Genomic DNA, 19692 nt, shown 5'->3' with positions numbered 1-19692 from the left:
AATTGGGAGGGAGGGGATGGGGAGGTCACGGGTGGGTGCACCCGACGGCTGCCACTACCACCTGTGAGATGGATGGCACCCACCGTGTTGTCATAGCACCAAACGCCTGCTCCTGCGCCTGCTGCTGAGGGAGCGCGGCAGCTGAAAGCCATTGGCTTCACCTAATTGGGAACAGAGATGATACGTTAAGAAAGAAACGTGTAGTTCCAAATTATTTATGTTCCTAGTGGGAGCGGTGCACTTGCTGCTTGACAGTCAGCCTCTACTCCCCCACCAAGGTATCCAAGTGATGCCCGAGCTGTGTGGACCACGTGTTTGGTGGGCAGCGCTGTGGAAATGTTTGCAAACATTTTATTGAGAGAGGTTTGTGCTGTTGCTGTTTTATCCTTTATGTAGAGAAAAAAAGTCAGGGTTGGGAGCAGGACCCCCCTTTACCTGCTCCACAAACATCTCTAGGCTTCTCATGTCTAGCTTACGAGGCTGCGGTTTCAGGTGAGGATGGAGAAGGGTGAGTGGTTGTGGCTGGGAGATGACCTGCAAGCCACTCAGTATGTCTTGACTTGTGTTTTAACCCGATATAGATGTTTATTCAAATGCCTGTGCAAGTGCAGGGAGTCCTGTTTGCAGCAGAACCGGGGTGGCTCTGGCTCTCAAGAGGAGGACACCTCCGCTCGGCTGCTGCGCAAGCTGCCATGCGAGAGGAGGGATGCGGTTCCTGGCAGGGTTATGAACCGGAGCCTGCTGCCTTCCCTGCAGAGAGTTACTTGCTTTCACTCCAATAATTGCTGCTTGGTTGGAAATGCTCCTGCTAAAAGACCAAAATGACTGATTATAAAAATTGGAAAGGATTAAAATCTCTAAAACAATGCAAAGGGAAGAAAATAGATGAGCTAGCGAGGGAATGGGCTTATCACTTCTTGAGCAAACAAACAAGTGAAAGCTAATTTTCTGAGCCAGCAAATGAATGATTAATGAACCAGCCCACGATTAACCCTTCATCACAAGCTCACCTACTCCGGGTAACTGCTTTGCATGGCTATTGCTCTGTTTCACATCGGAATAAAGACGCAGTTTGATGGCCATAAATCTGCCGCTCAGGTTGTATTTCAAAGGGCTTTGACGTGGCAGGTATATCTGGGGAAGGAAGAAAACATGGTTTAAAGATGTTCCAGATGTACAGTATTTGGGGTGGTGTTGTTTCAAGAGCCACCCATTTGTGTATCTCTCCCAGCGTGGCAATAAAGCAACCTCCTTGACACAGGCACAACATATTTTAAAATATGAACTTGTCTTTTTCCGCATTTTGTTAAATGATTAATTTGCCTTATATTATCTTAAAATGAGCTCATTAAAAGATTTCTTTTTTTCTTTGAAAGCAGTGCTCATTATACTATCATTTTAAGTAATTAAATCAGAATAAATGGCTCTGTGAAGCTATTTTAATGTAACATCTAATTATATCTGACCTAGACGCTGAACTATAATCATTAACTACATGAACTGTGTAATGTTCTGCAGACTCTTTAATAATTTATACAGGCTGAATTCAGCTGCGTGGAGTTGTAAGCTGAAGCTGTTAGATGCCATGCACCTGTAGTGGTCTGGGACAGCTGATGGGAATTTGCTTCACAGGCTATTTCCAGCCTTGCCTGGGCTCTAGGGGCTTTTCCCTGTGGAGCTGTGCTGGCCACAGGCTCAGTTTGATACGGCTGGCGTTGTTTCTCCTTTGTTGTGTGCGTGGGGATCGAGCACGCGTGTGGTTTGAGGCTTTCTTCCCTAGGACGCTCTAGTCAAGGTAACATATTTATACCACATGTATTTAAACTGTGTTAGGCTGCAACATAGATGTTTTCACATGAGTGGCCAGGCTCAGTTACAAGAAGTTTTGCTTTCGCTGTGTTAAATTGTATGTTTGCTATTTGCTTTCTATGGAACTCAGTCTGTGCTTCCATTTGAAACAATTTTTTCCTGCTCTATTTGCATATAGCTTCCAGATTCGTTTTCCCCAAAAGACTCGCTCAGGTTAGATTTACTCCTGAAAATGAGTTTGTCTGGGGAAGGAAAAATTGGCTTGCAGGAATTTTAACCTTTCCTTAACTCAACCAAAAAAAGAGAGGGGCTGGATGCTGCCATTGCAGTAGATGGTCCATCCATTTTCCCTTCAACGCTGATGGGCTCGATGCCTTGTGGCAGAAGTACCATGTTGTAGCATATCCAAAAATTACTGGTGCCACCTATTGGTGGAAAGCCGCAGGTTATAACGTGATTAACGTGGATTATTATGCCCTTTGCTTATCGTTCCCCAGCTGACAGGTGGGTCGAACCAGTTTTACTGTTAGTTTTAATATTGGTTACCGTTGGCAAACACTGTTTGCGTTCCTCGGGTATCTTGGGTGTGATTCGCAAACAAGCGGGTTCGCTGTGGGCAGGCAGCTGCCGGTGGACACGTGTAGCCCTGGGGATGTGCGTGCCCAAAGGGCAAGTACGCGGACCTGCTGCCCCAGAGCAGGGGAGGGCAGACCTACAAGCCAAGCTTGCGTAAATAGCGCTACTGGATGTGTCAATAAACCCACTCGGCTCAGGAGAAATGTTGGGCATTCCTATGGCCGCTGCCCCCGGTTGGGATGTGGAGGGAGAGGTGGGATGGTGCGTAACTTGTGGGTGGTGATGCAGCACTGCTTTGGGGGCCTCCTTGCTCCATCCGGAGCCCCGCAGGCTGGGCGCGGAAATGGGTAATTTCACCAAGCAAAGGAGATGTGGGTTCGGATACAAAGGCTTTGCTGCGTAGCATTTGCTATGTGGGTTTTTCCAGCCTGAGGGGGATTTTCCAGCCTTGCCAGGGAGGTGAGGGAGAGCTGAATCCCTGCCTCCAGCCCTGCTTCCTACTGTCTTGCTGCAGGAGACCTTTAGCCAAGCCCTGATAGGCAACAAAAAGCCCTGCTGGCCTCCTGCCTGGTATGCTTAAGCAGTTTTATAGCTGTCATATAGAACAGCCCTATATTAGCATCAGGTTTAATACTCCTGGGAAACATCCAGCCACAGCACTGACATCATGGACTAAAGGCTCCAAAGGTTCACTTGCTTAAGTGGCTATTTGTAATAGAGTCTTTTAATAAAATCTCATTAAAGGGGAGCTCCTGCCCAAGCCCTGTTCCTGAGATTGCTGGAACGGAGAGCCAGCGTGGCAAGGGAGTAAACGGGGCCCTACAAGGACCTAGTTAGGGCTGGAAGGATCCGGGCAGTGCGGGGTGAGAGCACATGGCTCATGCCCGGAGCCGGAGGAGTAAAAGGGCTTGGCAGACATCAGAGCAGAAGATGAGCAGTTCTTAGAGGGGAAGGGCGAGAGATGCTCCCGGCTATTGCACAGGGAGCACCCCAACTGGGAAGGACTGGTGGGAGACAAGGAGGGCTCAGACTTGTCTCCATTTTTCCTTCCCCACCACAAGCTCCTAAACGTTGATTACTTTCGCCCCTAAGCGAGGGGCAGAGGATGCATGTTGCTCCCGAGTTAAGAAGCCGGGAGGTTGGTACTTGTTTACGCTTTCTGTCGCAGTTTGGTTGAACCATGTTTTTACTGTACACTTGAAGAATAATCTGAATTCCAGGAAAGAGTTTTCTAAATGCTTGTCTCCTCTGTAATTTTTCTGTCATGCCATAGAGAGGAGCTGCTTGAAAGACTTCAGCAAAGAAATTATTCCTACTTCAATCCTAGGGTGTTTTGTTGGGTTTTTTGTTGTTTTTTTTTTAAATACCTAAAAAATTACACTTTGATGTGAAAATTATATGCACTTAGAGATATGCTAATATGAAAATGATTGGAGAAACGTTGAACATGGAGAACAGCTCATTTCCAGGCACTCTCCTTCACCACCTGCACCTTCGACATCCTCAGTCCCATCCTTCCACACACAGCTCTCCCTCTAAAGCCATGTTGTTTACGTTGTAAAAGCTACACTTCTTTTAAATGGGTTCAAAAGCAGGTCCTCTGTGTTTGTGTTGGGGGGATTTTTTTTTTTTCTTTCTTTTCCAAGTGAAGGGGTTTATGTCTGTTCTGTGGTTTTGTCAGAAAGATGGTGGTGAGATTCCTGCTCGGGAGATGCTTAATGACCAGCAGCGCTTTCCCGCACTGGCCTTGGGCTGTGCACCCATCCCGAAGCCATCACTGTTGGTGGCAGAGCTGAAGCTTCTCGGCAGATCCTCCTGATCCCTAGTGCTAGAAATGGTCCCCAACCCCCCTGCTTTAGGTTTTGCCCAGATTAAAAACTTGCTGCTGACTGAATGCAAACCGCCTGTGCTGGCCGCTGATTTTGAGGGGATACAGCATGTTCTTGTGTCTGTTTGCTTTCAGAGATGTTTTGCCTGCGGTTCTTTACATATGCGAACTGAGATAAGCCAGGGAAAAAAGGATGGTTGTAGAGAAGCAGCCAGGATGGTATCTTCACGTTTTCTTTCCTTGCTGGCTTCAAAAGCAGCTTTTGGAGTCCACAAAAGCAGCGCTGGTATCATGGCAGCTAAGGAGGATTGCGTTTGTCACGGGGGCCCTGCTGTGTGCCTGGTGTGCTGGCAGAGCTGGGAAGAGCTCTTGCAGAAAGCCTGGAAAGCGGGAGATGCGTTTTGTCCGTGAAGCAGGATGATGGTTACCAAGCGCTCAGGTTTATCGTGCCTGTGCTGTAACGCTCCGCTCCTTTAGTGTCCCCGTTGCTCGTGGTTAGTTCGAGTGACTGCCGTGCTCCTGCAGCGGGGTGACGCTTGGCGCCACTAACACAGAAATTAGAGAGACTGCGGTTTCTGTTCAGAGACAAACACCAGGGGTAAAATGAAAACTTCCAGTGAGCAGCGTCTGCCTGCACTCGCAATCTGAAACAGGCAGGGAAGGCATCCTTTCAGTGATTAGCTCCAATTCCTCCACTGGGAAATAGCCTGAATTTCCTTATTAGTGGTTTTCTGGGTGGCATTCTTGGTAGACAATAAGGCTTAGGGCTGTTAGCGTAAGGCAGAGGCTGCTGTCGCAGCCCTAGCTCATGTTGCCATCCCTAGGTGTGCTCCCCCGGCGTGCCCCTTCCCTGGCTTATCCCATGGGAGCGTTCCCAGCACGTGTGGGTGGTGATTGAGGCCTTCCAGCACATCCCAGATTCCTGGAAATCCTTGTCCTTGTGTTGCCTTTCCTCTGCTGTCGGGGTCTGGGTGAAGGGGAAAATGTTCATCTTGTGTCTTTCTTTTTCTGCTTGTTTCTCCAAATGGCCGCCTGTTAAACCATGGGTAGTCACGCTGGGGAAAACCCCTTCCAAATCAGCCTGATGTACTGAGTTTCCAACTGTTGTAGAGAGCAGCTCCCAATCCATTGGTTGCATGAATCAATTAAAACAACTTTGATTTCAAGGGTCCCCAGAGATTACACCTGAATTCCACCAAAACTTGCAAATCCCACATCATGTGGGATTTTGTTGCCTTTACATCGTGTGTGTTGCCTTTACCCATGTTTTAGTTGGTTCCAGATCTTTTCTAATTGAGAGAGGTGTTAAAAATATCCATGGAATTTAAAATATACATTACAAGATGTGTAGTACATATGGCAACAAAGAAAATACGAATACAGGATGTAGGTGTGCACATGCATCCATCACACCTGTTCAAAGGAAAGCCGCTACCGAGCTCTGTAGAACCGGTGACTGATGCTCAGAGTTACGTTACACATTCATCTGAATCCAGCAGAAGCTGCAATCCGGTATTTTGGGGTGGAGCCACTCTTCACGCCTGGTTTCCAGTGGAAACTTGCTCTGTGCTCGTTTTGTTTCTGGCAGAAGCACAGTGGACTCTCTGTTTGCTCAGGCCCTGGTCCCGCAGTGCGGTTCAGATCCTTAGCCTGCAGCTTGCGTTTTGGTTTGCATCAACCTTAAACAGGTCATTTAATCTAAAACTTGCATGCAAATTTGAGGGCTTGGGTTTCGGCAAAAAATTTCTGCTTTCGGTCCTAAATTCAAATCACTTGGAGGCACACAGGCAGCACTTTAACCTCGTCAATGGGCAGAGGCAGACAAGCAGGTGAATTTTCCCTGCCAGCAAGGCCAGCCTTGAATGGGCTGAGCTTATCTGGGGGGTAAAAAACAGCCTAGTGTAAGGCACTAGGAGGAACAGGCCCTATTTATGAAGCCTTATATTAAATAAATCAGTTATAACAAGCTCTGACTTTCCCCGAAATGCGCCAAGCTACAGAGCGTGCTTGCATAGAGCTCTGTGAGGAGTTTTGGAAGTTTAGTGTTAGCTGTCGTGTGTAAGCAGTTCTGATCCTAGGATGCTTGGGTTTTACCTGGGAACGGAGATATTCTGGCTCTAGGGAGGCCATTAGACAAAAGATATTTTAAATGTTGAAGGGGTGTGTGTTGTGAGTGTGTTTTAAACCGTAAACTTGGAGCCTGGTACCTGTACAGCAATGAATCAAAATAAATAAATGCAAATGTCCAGAAGAACGAAAGGAACATTAAACAGATAACACCCTCTTCGCTGGGAAACTGCAAAGTTTCAGAGTCCATAAATAAACCCTCCTAATCTAATAAATGTTCTGGAGATAACCGGAAAAAATACTGAAATGGTCGCTTGTTTGTAAGGGAGCATATTTCACTTTTGCCTCGCAAAAGGACTTGAAGCTTCTGCAGTTGAGTTGATTCATAGCCCTTTGTAATGTCCCAGTTATCCCCAATCTCAGCAGGTTTCACGCAGCAAGTACTACAGTATGTCAATGTCTAGTTAATATTTTAAGGAGAACAGAGAACAACCTGATCGTAGTTTGCTTATGGTTTTTCTTTTTTTTTTTTCCTGTCTTTTTTTTTTTCCTTGTTTTTTAGGAAACGAGCTACTGATAAGGATAGAAGCCTGGACAGAAATGACTGCTTGATGTGCTAATCGCCTGAGAAGATGCGACTTCCTTTGAACTCTCCAGGAAGAAAAGAAGCGGGAGGTGAGTCATGGCCAGGCGCGGGCGGTGAATGGGTGGTTTGAATGCGTGCCAGGACAGAGCAAGCAATACGAGCTCCCGTGGGGCTCCTACTAAAACGCTGGGCCAAACTGGTGTAAACTGCCTGTGTTTTTACTGCTTGGTAAAGTTCTGATCTGTGCAAAAAAAAAAAATTGGAAAGGATTGGGCATCCCTTTTATCTTGGGAGTCTTTTCTCGTCTTTCTACTGGTAACAAACACACACTGCGTTCCTGCATTTCCCAAAAACCCAGGAATCCTCGTAGTGTGTCAGGACAGACGACAACAGCCTGTTTCCACCCGGATTGTGCCAAGAGGGTCAGGTGTACCCTGCTCCCTTCGCAGTTCCCACCTTGCTCAGCATCCTTTCCGCTTGCAGGTGGCCGTGTCTGATGCCGGCGTCAGCCTGGGTGCGGTGTGCGGCTCTGTCGGTGAGAAACACGGATGCTGTTCATGTGCTTTTTCATCCAAAAATCTGCCAGAAGCCCCGTGGGCTGGACTGCTGGTGGGGAGGAAGGATGTGTGGGGTGTTTTGTTTTGGTCCTTTTTATGCTGAGTTGAAGGAAAGAAGGCTAAACTTGGTGTATGGTCTGTGCCGTCATCCATGAGGATATCCTCTCCGTAATCTATATCTATCCTGGCCCTAGTGTTTATCCAGAGATGGATGGTTCCTGGTGCCTCTTTAGGAGGATGTTTTGGTATGAAGAGCAGCATGCAGTGCCTTCATCCATTACTGAATCTGCCATCTGCGTGCTGTAAGGGCTGTACCTCCTGCTGCTGCCTCTGTGCTCCTTTCTGGACACAACTCAATGGAGAATACACTTGGCTGAGTGATTAGAGGTGAAAAAAGTCAGCAGAAAAGGGGTGTATGGTGTGTAGCAGTAACAAGGACACGTGTACCTCCAAGTGCTTTCCTGCCCCTTGCACGATGAAGGAGCCCTTTGGGGACGGAGGGGCGGCTGACAAGGGACTTGCTTGGCAGAGCTCTCCAGCTTGACGGGGGACTGACGCTGATCTGGGTCTGCCACTTCACTGGGCGTACCGCTGTGTTTCAAAGCCGTCTGTGTTTAACGTTCATGCTGTGCTCTCGAGTTAGCTGTGTCTGAACTGAAGATACCCCTCAGAAGTCTATATTAGGCAACATTAAAAGCCGAAGCAGGCTGCTCAGCCGTGTACTTTGATGGATTTTCTGACCGTGTGCAGCGTCGCACACAGCAGAAAAAAAGAAAAAAAAGCCACAGCATTCACTCCGAGCATGTTTTGTGTGGTGAGCGATGGGGACGGTGCAGCTGGGACGAGCTCGTGCTGACACTGACCCGCAGCTGCTCTATGGGAATGTGAAACCTTCCATTAACCCCTCCTGACTGCCTCGTGTCCATGGAAGGTGCAAGGCTCCTGCCATCTCTTATACCTGGCAAATCTAAATGGGGAATCTGAAGAAAGGGTATGGCTAGATAATAAATTCTGGGCTAGAGAGGTTAAGTTACAGATCCTTTTATTCCTTGTAGCGAGATAGTTGTTGATTACCTTATTTGTAGTTATTTTGAACTTATTTTGGTAGAAGTGACACAAGCTCTTCCTACAGATTCTGCCTTTCTCTATGTAATGCTCAAGAGCACGACAACGCGTACCTGCGTAAATGCAATTTAACATTCGTTTGAAATATCATTGGTGATCTAGGTGGTGGGTTTTTTAAAAATACAGAGTGGAGGAAAGCTTTTTTTTCTGAAAGAACTCAAGCACATAAACAAAATAATGTGATTTCAGAGCAGCGATGCTTTTTCAGGGCTGTTTGTTACAGTCAAATCTTGCTTGAGCGCTGGTGGGGGGAATGTGGGAGCTGGGCACCTGGAAAAGGCATTGGCGCGGAGACCAGCTGAGATAAGTGAGAAATTGTGAGGTGTCGGTTTTGGCAGGGCCATCCTGTGCTCTGCAGGGCTTTCCAGAGCCTGTAGTTCCATTTTATTTCGGGGGGCCTGTCACTGGGTGCATACCTGAAAGCCGGAGATACCACTTCACGTGCAGCCTGTTGTCAGGGCTACAAAGAGTTGCAGATGTGCTTGTGTGAGAAATTCTCAGTAAACAACCAGAGATTTTAGGCGGAGGGTTTTAGGAGTGTCACATCCCGTTATTGTCACCTCCTGATGGTGTGGTTGTGCAGGTATCACCCCATCAACTGTTGCTGACCAGAGCAGGGTGATTTATGGTAAGCTGCCAGCTGGCTTCATGCATGCTGGCACAGGAAGGTGGGACTGCTGTTCTGCATGGTGCCCATCTCTGCAGTGCTGGGATCAGCATCAGATGCGGATTTGGTGCCCAGTTGCAGCCCCTCGTGTGCCACAGCGGTGTCACAGAATCACAGAATGGCAGGGGTTGGCAGGGACCTCTGGAGATCATCTAGTCCAACCCCCTGCCAGAGCAGGGTCACCCAGAGCAGGCTGCACAGCAACGCGTCCAGGTGGGTTTTGAATGTCTCCAGAGTTGGAGACTCCATCACCTCTCTGGGCAGCCTGTGCCAGGGCTCTGCCACCCTCAAAGTAAAGAAGTTCCTCCTCACGTTTAGGTGGAACTTCCTACGTTCGAGTTTGTGCCCATTACCTCTTGTCCTGCCCCCGGGCACCACTGAAAAGAGCCTGGCCCCATCCTCCTGACACCCATCCTTTAAGTATTTATAAACATTGATAAGATCTCCCCTCAGTTGTCTTTTTTCCAGACGGAGGAGACCCAAGTCCCTCAGCCTTTCCTCATAAGAGAGGTGTTCCAGTCCCCTAATCATCTTGGTAGCCCTTTGCTGCACCCTCTCCAGCAGTTCCCTGTCCTTCTTGAACCGGGGAGCCCAGAACTGGACACAGTAACACCCCTCGGTGTCCTGAGGGTCCTGGAGAAGAGAAGCATCACTGGCCAGCATCACAGTTCCCTGTCTGCTGCACCAGCCACCCCTCCATGAATGCAGCCACCAGTGGGCTCAGCAATGTGGGGTACCCAACCTGGTTTGATCTTCTGCCTCCTGTCAAAGGACTCCTTCCCCCTTCCCATGCCATGCTGAGTCCCACATCTAGCTCTTTGCTTTCTCAGCTGTTCAGCGTAGAAGTGGTAACATCTGGTGAAGCACCAAAAGAGGAATAGCACTTGCAGGACATCATCAAGAAAAAGATGAAACTCCGGGTGTACCGAGTAGGAGCCTGCAGTTAATTCCCTTATTTCAAATGGTATTTTCTAAGTAGGTGATAATCAGTGGGCCTTTACCATTTAATTAAAGGGCTTTGTAAAGCAAATGATGTGGAGAACGTGCAGCCTGGGAGAGCAGGGGGTAGGAGATGCTTGTTGGCGTCCATGTGGTTTTAATCAGGGCTGACAGTCTGCCTCGGTGGGAGTACGTGGGGGAGGAAAGCCCACTCCTGGGAAACAACCTGGGACCTTTCTCCAGCTGGTCTGGGGAGGGGGAAGGTGGGGTTTGGAAGGTGAAAAGTGACGAAGACACTACATCATCACTAAACTGGGAAAGATTCAGCCTGTACTGGAGAAGCTATCTGCAGTCACGCTGCTACTACCAGTACAGTGGGAAGCAAGGTTGCGTCATCTTCAAATATTAATGTGTGACCTCCAGATGACGCTTCAGAAACATACACTGACGCTCTTCATGTTTCTTTAAAATCCATGGGACCTTTGCCACTACCTTCTATATGAAAAAGACGATATTCCAAGATTACAGATTTAGGAACTTTTCAGCAGTAACATTACAAAATGAAAAAAAAATTTTTTTTTAAATTGCAAGAATCAAACTTGGTTTTGAGGAGGCTTCTTTGGTGATGTTTTTTCTTTCTGCATTTGAAAAACTTAATGTTAATTAATTCTGAGTTTGCTTTCCATAGTGCTTGTTACCATTTCTGCAGTCTCTCTCCAAAGAGACTCAGACCCTTGAGTTAAGAGTCTTCCTCAGTATAACTTTAATTCTTTAAACTTCCAACATTGCTGCTCACCTTTTATCTGGTAAATGGTCAGAGATGAGAGTGGAAAAAGGAGAAGGTAGATCTTTGTAAGAGGAAACCTTTATCTCCCAGGGTGGAACCACAGTACCTAGCTTCAATCTTCACTCCATGTTTGGGACCTAGGTGAATATAGCAGCACTGGTAATTAGTGTGTACTGGACAAGGAGGATCATTTGACACTAAGGTTTTACATAAGAATCCAGGAAGCGTGCCTGGACTCTCAGCATGAATGTGATCAGATCCATATGAGGACAGGGATATCGAATTCCCCAGCTCCCCGCAAAAATGTTGTGATTAATCATGCTGAGAGTTGCAATTAGACCAAATAAAAGCAGCATGTTAAAGAAGCTAAGAAGGAGGTGATGTGAATGTTATTAACGAGCAGGAGTTTTTGGCTTTGTAGTGTTTTTCAGCAGAGCTTGCTTGAAATGTATCAAACAAATAGAACCGAGATAAATGTAAAATCAGCTGGCTGCACATTACCCACGAGGATTTGAAATGAGTGTTGGGGAGAGGAAGAAAGATCGTAATTACCCAGAGGAAAAGGACTAAATCTATGGAGTGAAATAGTTATTAATGTTAATTGCAGCCGTCATTGCACAGGCATGGAAGGTGATGCCATGTGAGGTCTTGCGTGCATACCATACTGGAGGATGGCTAATGGGAATGGGTGTTTACATCCTTGGATGTCCATCAAACCCCTTCCAAATGTGTGTCCCTGGTAGAGGAGAGGCTTACAGGGATGTGGGAGATGAGGAAGGGGGAACCTGCAGCCATAAGTACAGCACCATATTTACAAAAACCATCCCAAACTTAGCTTGTCCAGTATCCATCTGCTCTTCTGAAGCTTTTCCATCAGCAGAATGATACGTTGCTGATTATGATCTACTGTAGCTTAATTAAGCCATCGTGCAATACCTTTTCTGAGACTTATTTAAACTTTGACAGCAACACTTAATCTGACTTTCTCTGCCTCTTCTTCCGTTGGTTATAGTCCTTGTATTGGGTGGGGTTTATGTTGGTGCTTTCCAGCATGTTTTATGGCTGTACAGCTTTCCTTATCTGTTGTTGTGCTTGCAGAGATTTATGGGCTGAAGTATTAGATGCAGAGCAGGAAAGGGGGAAACAGAGCTAAAGCCATGAAAATCCTGGACTCCAAGCACTGAAGGAATTAACTCTCTTAAAGAAATGAGAGGAAAACCTGAACTAGAACATGTACGTGAAATCCCTGTGCTCTGGCCTTTGAAAAAGAGCAGACTGGGACTGCCATCCATGTCCTGTGGTTCAGGATGAAGAAATTAAAAGACTGAAAGTAGGGGACTGTGCAAGAGCTGCTCACTCTCTGCTGGCAGTTACTGGCTCTACATGCGCTTGTAGAGGTGGGTTTTGAAGTGTGCAATTAAGAATTTAAAATCTGAACTCCTGGCAGCACAGGCTGCCAGACCTGATGATACCCACACCGTGGTGGTTGGTTGGAGAGCCTGGCATGGCCCCTGCTGCTATGCAGCAGTGCTCTGTTAGCACTTGGTTGTGCTCAGGTGGCCTTAGGGTGGGGGAAGCGGAGAGGCCACAAAGACGTGTTGCTCCATGGGCACCATGTGACAGAGCTGGCCACCTCCCCCATGTGCTGTCCAGTGTATCCATGCCCTAGAGCCAACATGGACAACAGCTCGTAATGATTGGTCATAGTGATGCCCCTGTCATAGAATCATAGAATGGTTTGGGTTGGAAGGGACCTTAAAGATCATCTAGTTCCAACCCCCTGCCCTGGGCAGGGACACCTCCCACTAGACCAGGTTGCTCCAAGCCCCATTCAGCCTGGTCCGTGGACTCTTGCCTCCTATATTAAGTGCACAGCAGTCAGGTGCTGCAGATGGATAAACTGGACTTTGGAGGGCATGTTACTGCTGTGGGTGAGTTGGAGCTGAAAACTGTTTCTGTGGGCCCAGACCCAACCCCTTGTGTTGGGTTTCACAAGGCTGAAGTTCTGTCTTGGACAAAAGGTTTAAGCTAAACCTGTGTTGCCCACTGGTATGGAGTACTGGTGGCTGACAAAAGTAATCGCTTCTGACTGGGCACTTGCAGAGGAGCAAACCCACTCTGGTCTTTGAGAAGGAGCTGTGCCGCTGCCCTGCCCCGCATGTCTCAGTCCTTGTTCAGTGCTGGCCTTCAGGAAACTCCTTGCCTGCTTTTACATCCCCTTTGCCTCAGCCACGTGAGTGCCTTCCTCCTGCTTCCGCAGCCTCAAGGTCAGGTCGGCTCTTCTTGGTCTAATGGGGTTTCTGTCATATTTATTAGGTGTTTGCGTACATCTTACAACTCAGCCTTTGAAGCTGTTGTCTGCTGTACCTGAGTCTAGTTCATTCATCTGCACGGTTATTGGTTGTATTTGAGTATTATGTGAGCCCGAATGGTATAGTTATTAATTTAGGCTTTGGGCCTTTTTTTATAGGGCTTTAAAAATAAACTCAGATATTGCAGAACACTGAGGCAAGCAAGGGCTGAGTATGCCAGCTCACCACCCCTTCCCAGCCAGGCTGAGTCGGTGAAAGTATTTTAACTACAGAGAACAAGTCACCTGCACTGCTCTCTTGTCTCCAAGCTGTAAAGCCTGGGTTTCACAGTATCTAGCTGAAACAGACCAACAACTTCCATCTTCTTCTTTATCCCAGCTATTCAAAACTCTTGCAAGTCCTGACTACTCGGTGTTTTGTTGCAGCCATCATATCCTCCACTGCTGATCTGAGCCATTGGTGTTCTTCACATCCCCTGATGCAGTCCACAATCTGCTCTGGTTTTTATCTTGATGATGGGACTGACTTTACCCAACCCATCAAGTGTCCCCATGTCTGCTTACCAATGGTTCCTCCTCATGCTTGGGTGCAGCCACTTACCTGCTTAAATATCTCTGAAATGCTCATTTTAAGTAAAACAATGTTAATCTAGAGCAGATGCATGAGTGCATATCAGAGAAAATTGCTCATGGCTGTAGACCTGTCATCGCTCCACTTGCAGGCCCATTTTTCCTTGCTCATGTGGTGACCACCTGTAGCTGGTGGTAACAAGCTGAGGACTTCCACCTCCAAGGTTGAACCTCTGTCTTTGTTCTCCACCTCATGAGATTTCTTCCTGTGCTCTGGAGCCTCGTGTGTGTGTGGAGGCCATACAGACCCTTCTCCCTACATTTCTTTGTCTGAATTCCAGCACAAACCTGAGTGACTCCTTTCTGTCTAAGGGACGTGTTATGACAAGGTTTTGTCAGCTGTGTCTGCAGTGATGTTTGCTGGCCGCCTTACTGACTCTCATCTAAATAGAGCTGACCTACAGCGCATTGGCTGGGCTGTCTCTCAACCCCTCCAGCCTGAAGAAGTGGATTGTTTCTTGTGTGATCCTTAGCTCTATACCTCTTCCTTGAAGTTCAACTCCTGAAATGGTCCTTCCTTGCGAGCCCAGCTCTGAGGATCACTGGCATATGCGAGATTTCACCCAGTGACAAGGAACAGTCTTCAAGGAAGATGTGAAGTAACATGGTAAGCAATGTAATAGCACAGCAATAACTTTTCAAAAGATGCAGGTAGGTGTCCAGGCCCTCCAGGGCCAGAATCAAATGAGAGATATTGAGAACTGCTTTTTACAAAATGAGTTGGCTTTTAGTTATTCTTGTAGTTGCTGTAAGTCAAGGGAAAGGCCTTGAGTTTTTAATCGATGTATTGGTTTTCTGCGCTGCCCTGTGCAGACCCGTAAGGAGAGCAGTCCGCGCTCTCCCTTCCTCGCTGCTCAGCTCTGTACCGATGGCTCTGCTGGCTCAGCAGTGATTAGATTAGATTCTTTGAAGAAGAAAGCAAAGGAAGTAGGCTTTATATGGAAACACCTCTTCCCACTATCTTGTTGATATACATCAAATTCAGGGGGAAAATTGGATGCAAAAAAAAGATGTGTCAGGACCGTAAGGGACTATTCTGGTGGAACATCCATGTTAGGGTTTAGTCTTGCACGAACACCTGCGATACACTTGAGTGTGGTGTGTCTCTCCTGGAAATCACCTGCAGATAAAACTCTTGGCCACCCATGGCTTTTGTCCTGGAGGGGCTCTGTCCATCCGCAGTGAGCTGTATCCAAAGCCAAGGAGAGAGAAAGCAGATTTGCAGCTGAGCCCCCTGTCTGGAGGCTGTGAGGGCACTGCCTGGGGAGGGAGGGGGTGTCTGAGCGGTCTGGGTGCGTTCAACAGAAAAGGCAAGATGGAGAGACCACCACCTGTACCTTCACACCTTCAAGTCTGACTCTCTGCCTTCTGGCCGAGCATGGGATTTGGCTGGATGCACCTGATTTAATTCACCTCTGTTAAACCAGCCAGTACTCTCGGTTATACTTTTGCCAAATCAGTGCTTTACATGGCTGATGTGTTCTGCAATTCAGGGCACTTATTTCCTATGCCAGGTGTAAATACCAGAGTGCCCCAACATCTCAGACAAGTGCTAATATCAAAAGATGTGGGTAGATGCTGTTTTCTTGGATGCTTCTTTCTTTCTGCTAGCTGGCCTGGGAGTTAGACTGGGAAGTCTAAGAAAAGACCAGCAGGACCTTGGGGAACTTTAAAGGACCCCATGAAAGGCAGCTAAGTGAAGCAAGCCTGTTGTTGGGAATCCAGTATCCAGTGGCCTGTGCCTCTACTGAGGGAAATTATAAGTGCCTACCAAAAGAAGGTCAAACCCCACCTGTAAAATACATAACTTTGTTGTTCTAAATTCACAAGTGATAAATTTGGCTCCCTCGGCCAAGCCAGTGTGGCTTTGGGATATCTTCAGAGTAATCTTTACCCAAAGAAACACTGGTACCCTCATTTCTGTGCAGAATCTCGTGTCATACCCTCCTCTGCAGTCTTCTCATGCAGTACCCCATCCGTGCCTGCGATCCCTTAGTCACGGGTACCACCTCCACAATGAATGCAGCTCCTCCTCTAGGAAGTTATCAAGTGAGATTTGAATGCCGTGAAGAAAAAAATGCAACTGGAAGTTGAGTCAGAAGGACTTTCTATCCAGGAAGGAGGCTCTGCTGGAGCGCTCCCTGGCCAGGTTATCTCCCCAGCTCTGAGCTGCTGCAGTTCGTTCGCACTGCTCTCCGGTCCCCTCCTCTGCACTAATTGGCAGCCCTGTTGGTTACATCTTTGCACACAGGATCTCATGTGGTCTGAGATCCCACAGCAGCCTTGACTTTCCTCCGACCCGTCATATGGGAGAAATTTAAGATAGTTCAAGTGGACTTTGTTTATTCTGTGCCTTAGCCATCAGAGACTGCTCATTCTGTGGTGTGAATTACTGTAAAATAAATAAATGTACTAATTGCCACTTCTTTACACTGGAAATGGTTCTTATGAAAACAACTCAATAGGTGTAGAAAAGAGATACGTAAGGGCCAGGCCTGGCAAATCAACTGTCTTATTGAACCATTAACGCAGGCCTGTTAAAAAACCCACACTGAACCCAGATGAAGTTCTCATGTTGGCTTTGGTGCGCTTTTGGGCAAAGCTTGTGATGCTCATCTTATTACAAGCACAGGAGTGTTGGGGAAATAGTGCGTAGAGAAACGGAGGAAAAGCAAAGCAAGGCGGAGGTAAATCAAGTTTATGCTGTGAAGGAATTCACACCCGCTAGAAATTGTATGCATGGCTGTAACCACGTTCTGCTGCAGCGTGAGCCAAAAAATTGACACAAAAAGAAATGATGGGGGGGGGGGAATGCTAATCACCATCTTTCCTTTCATACAAATGTGTTAATAGTTTAGTAAGTGTTTCCAAAAATGTGTGTGTGGGATTAAAATAGAAACCATGGCCAAGTTTAAAATGAGCCCTTGGATGGGGAACAGAGAGTAGTGTACATCCTGATGATACCCTTCTCTCCCGGGCACTGAGAGATGCACGGCCACAACAGCAGGATGGAGACGGAGAAGTGTTTGTGTCAGGAGCTTTCTGCTGGCTGTTTGGGGAGCTTGGTCATCCCAGTATGTGGGAACAGTGCTCCACACCAGCAAAAAGCACCACGTACTGAAGAATGCAAGGGTTGCCATGGAAATCAGGAGTTGTTACTGGCAGAGCAGGAAAAACATGAATGATCTGAAAACCCATGGATTGTTATAACTTCCTACCCTCTGCTATGCAAAAAAACCCACCCCAGATTGTTTAATTCCTTGCTGACAAGGTGTTTGTGTGTGCTACTGCTGCAGCTGCGCTGAAAAGCAGGTATGCAATTGTACATACATTTATGGGGTGCATGTAACCCACGCTCTTCACTGCAGCTCTTGGCTTTGGCCCACTGGCCGGTTCAGAGGAGCTATGAACTAGAACTTGGATGTGAAAGTTAGCTGGGAAGCCTGTGACACAAGTCAAAGCAGAATGTGACACAGCCTAGACAGTGGTGTTCCCAAATTATTCATGAGCAGCTCACCTGGAAGGCTTTTTCAGACCCGCTCCCAGGGAACAGAGTGAACCAGGAGGCAGGGGCAGAAAGCCGGCGAGGGTCTCCATAAGCCACCAGTGGCTGGTGGAAGATGTCCCCAGTGTAAAGCCTAGGGCCTGGGAGGGGGGGGATGCTGTGTGCTGGAGCATTGAGCAGAACAAACCACTCCTGTTCCCACCAGCTGCAGCATTTGGGGACCCACACCCATGGCAAGGGGGAAAGACTGAGCAATTTGCTACAAAACAGATCAGATGGAACCCGTGCTTAAATGGGTGTAATGATGTATGGAAGTAAAGTGTTATTTTGGAACCATAAGTTTAAATATATATAACAGTAACGAAGGCAGGAGGTCTGTAGTGGAAATGCCAGCATGCTTGCTGCTTCCAAGGTTTTATTTTAAAGTCAAGATACTGGGAATGCTGTTCAGCATCTTTCCAATGAGCTGAAATGCCTCCTGGAAGCGCTAAGGCTGTGTTTACTAAGAAACAGCATGGTAGGTCCTGTTGGGGAGGCTGTTTGGGAGCTACTGGCATCTGCAGGGGTTCTACCTTCGGGAGCTCAGCGGCCTAACTCTGTGCAAAGCTGCCCAAAAGGACAAAGCCCTTGGCTTGCACGAAGCCTGTGGTTCAGAGTCTGTCTCAGCAGGGACGTACTGTGCTATAGGGAAGGAAAAGCTAATTTACATCTAATGCTGCTTCTCAATTCTGTGCTCCTGTTGTACATTTTATTTTGTTCTTTTTTAAAAAAAACAGCCAACCAAACCTATAGCCACCAAGGCATTATTCCTCCCGGCAGAAGAAAGAGGCTTGTGTGTGATCAGAGGATTTGATGTAACCTGGCAAGGCGTGGGCAGCAGGGAAAGCTGGAGCAGAGATGCCCCAGGGACCTGGCAGCAGGCTGTGCCCAGAGATGGGGTCCAGGGCAGGGGGTGGCAATGCGGCGTGTTTCACCCTTGCAGCTAGCTTTGCATCCCTGCGGGATGAGCAGGTTGCTCCCTCCTGGCTGATAATGAGAGCAAAAGTTGTGGGAGGACAGCCCTGACCCGCAGTTTTCCCATCACTTGTTGTGTGGGGCCAGCCCTGTCCCTGCTGGTGCCCTGGGAGAGGAGCCTGTCCCGGGTTTGGTCTGTTCCAGGGGCCGTGTTGCCATCCCTGGATCCATGGGGCAGCATGTCCTCCCCTTGTCTCTAGTGCTACAGCAAGAGTGTGGTGACAGCAGGTCACCCCATGCATTGGCACAGGGGTTTTGCTGGGTAGGACGCAGCTATGGGGATGGATCCAGTATGCTCACAATGCTGCTGGGATATTTTTGGTGTCGGTGTGATTAACTTTCCACTGTTGGCCTCTACCTGTGAGCGTATAAACTAGAGCCGTCCATTTGCTACAGGTCTCAAAGCATCATCTTACAAGGAGAGAATGAATTTTCATTTATAATCCCTGAGTCCGAGTCAGCAATGGGCCGCTCTCTCCCTCCCGCTGCCAATAGACCTCTAAGTGAACAAACAAATGTCTGGAAATACAGGCAATTTAGCTCGGAAGAGATATCATCAGTGCAGTTCAGAGGTTAATGGGCATGGAGGATTTATAACAAACCAGGCCTATAAAAAAAGAAGGGGGGGGGGAAAGAAAGAGGAAGAAAAAAAAAAAGAAGAAAAAGGAGGGGGTAGTAATCTAGTTGACATCTATTGTTCTTTGTATAACAGCTCATCTGTATTCTATCTGGTTGAGGGTATTACAAAGAGAATTTAAAAACACATGTGTGTGAGCACTCGCACACACATATATATACATATATGTGCACATATAAACTGAAATATAATGAGGGAAAAAGCCCCTGTAAGTTTGAACCAACAACAGCAATCCATATATCTTTATTTGCTGCCAACATCCAAGCGCTGAACTCTCAAGGAGCCTGGATCTCTGCCATCATCTGTCCGTGTCTGATCTCTTTGGTAAATACGACGGCTGCCAAGAATGAGGCAAACGAAAAACGCTCGCAGATTAGAAAGAAACACATGGCAGCCACTGACCTGCTGAAATCATAAAATACATCATGAAGTAAGAAAAGAGGGGAAACAAATCATCCTCTCAGGGACTGCCCATCTGCTCACATAAAGCCGCAATCATTATTGCAAATAAATACATTCAGACTGGAGAAGTCTGGGAATAATTTGGGGGTGGGGGGGAGGTGGGTACCATTATTATTTATTTTTTTTTGTCTTTGGAACCCTCTGGAAATTTTCCTACATAAACAAAGTGAGATCATTGACCAGAAATAGATA

General features: G+C 47.4%; 1 long non-coding RNA gene across 1 annotated transcript; it reads left to right on the top strand.

The window, feature by feature from the left end:
* The first annotated feature begins 1675 nt into the window (after window positions 1-1675).
* On the top strand, window positions 1676-8476 carry LOC141749338 (uncharacterized). The gene is made up of 3 exons (XR_012589323.1): window positions 1676-1795; window positions 6843-6955; window positions 7350-8476. It is a non-coding gene; the product is annotated as an uncharacterized LOC141749338 (long non-coding RNA).
* Window positions 8477-19692: the final 11216 nt, after the last annotated feature.

The sequence above is a fragment of the Larus michahellis genome, chromosome 10 (assembly GCF_964199755.1).
Source record: "Larus michahellis chromosome 10, bLarMic1.1, whole genome shotgun sequence".
NCBI classification, from domain to species: domain Eukaryota; kingdom Metazoa; phylum Chordata; class Aves; order Charadriiformes; family Laridae; genus Larus; species Larus michahellis.
Note: the sequence above shows the minus strand (reverse complement) of the source record. Positions and strands in the feature narration are given on the sequence as shown.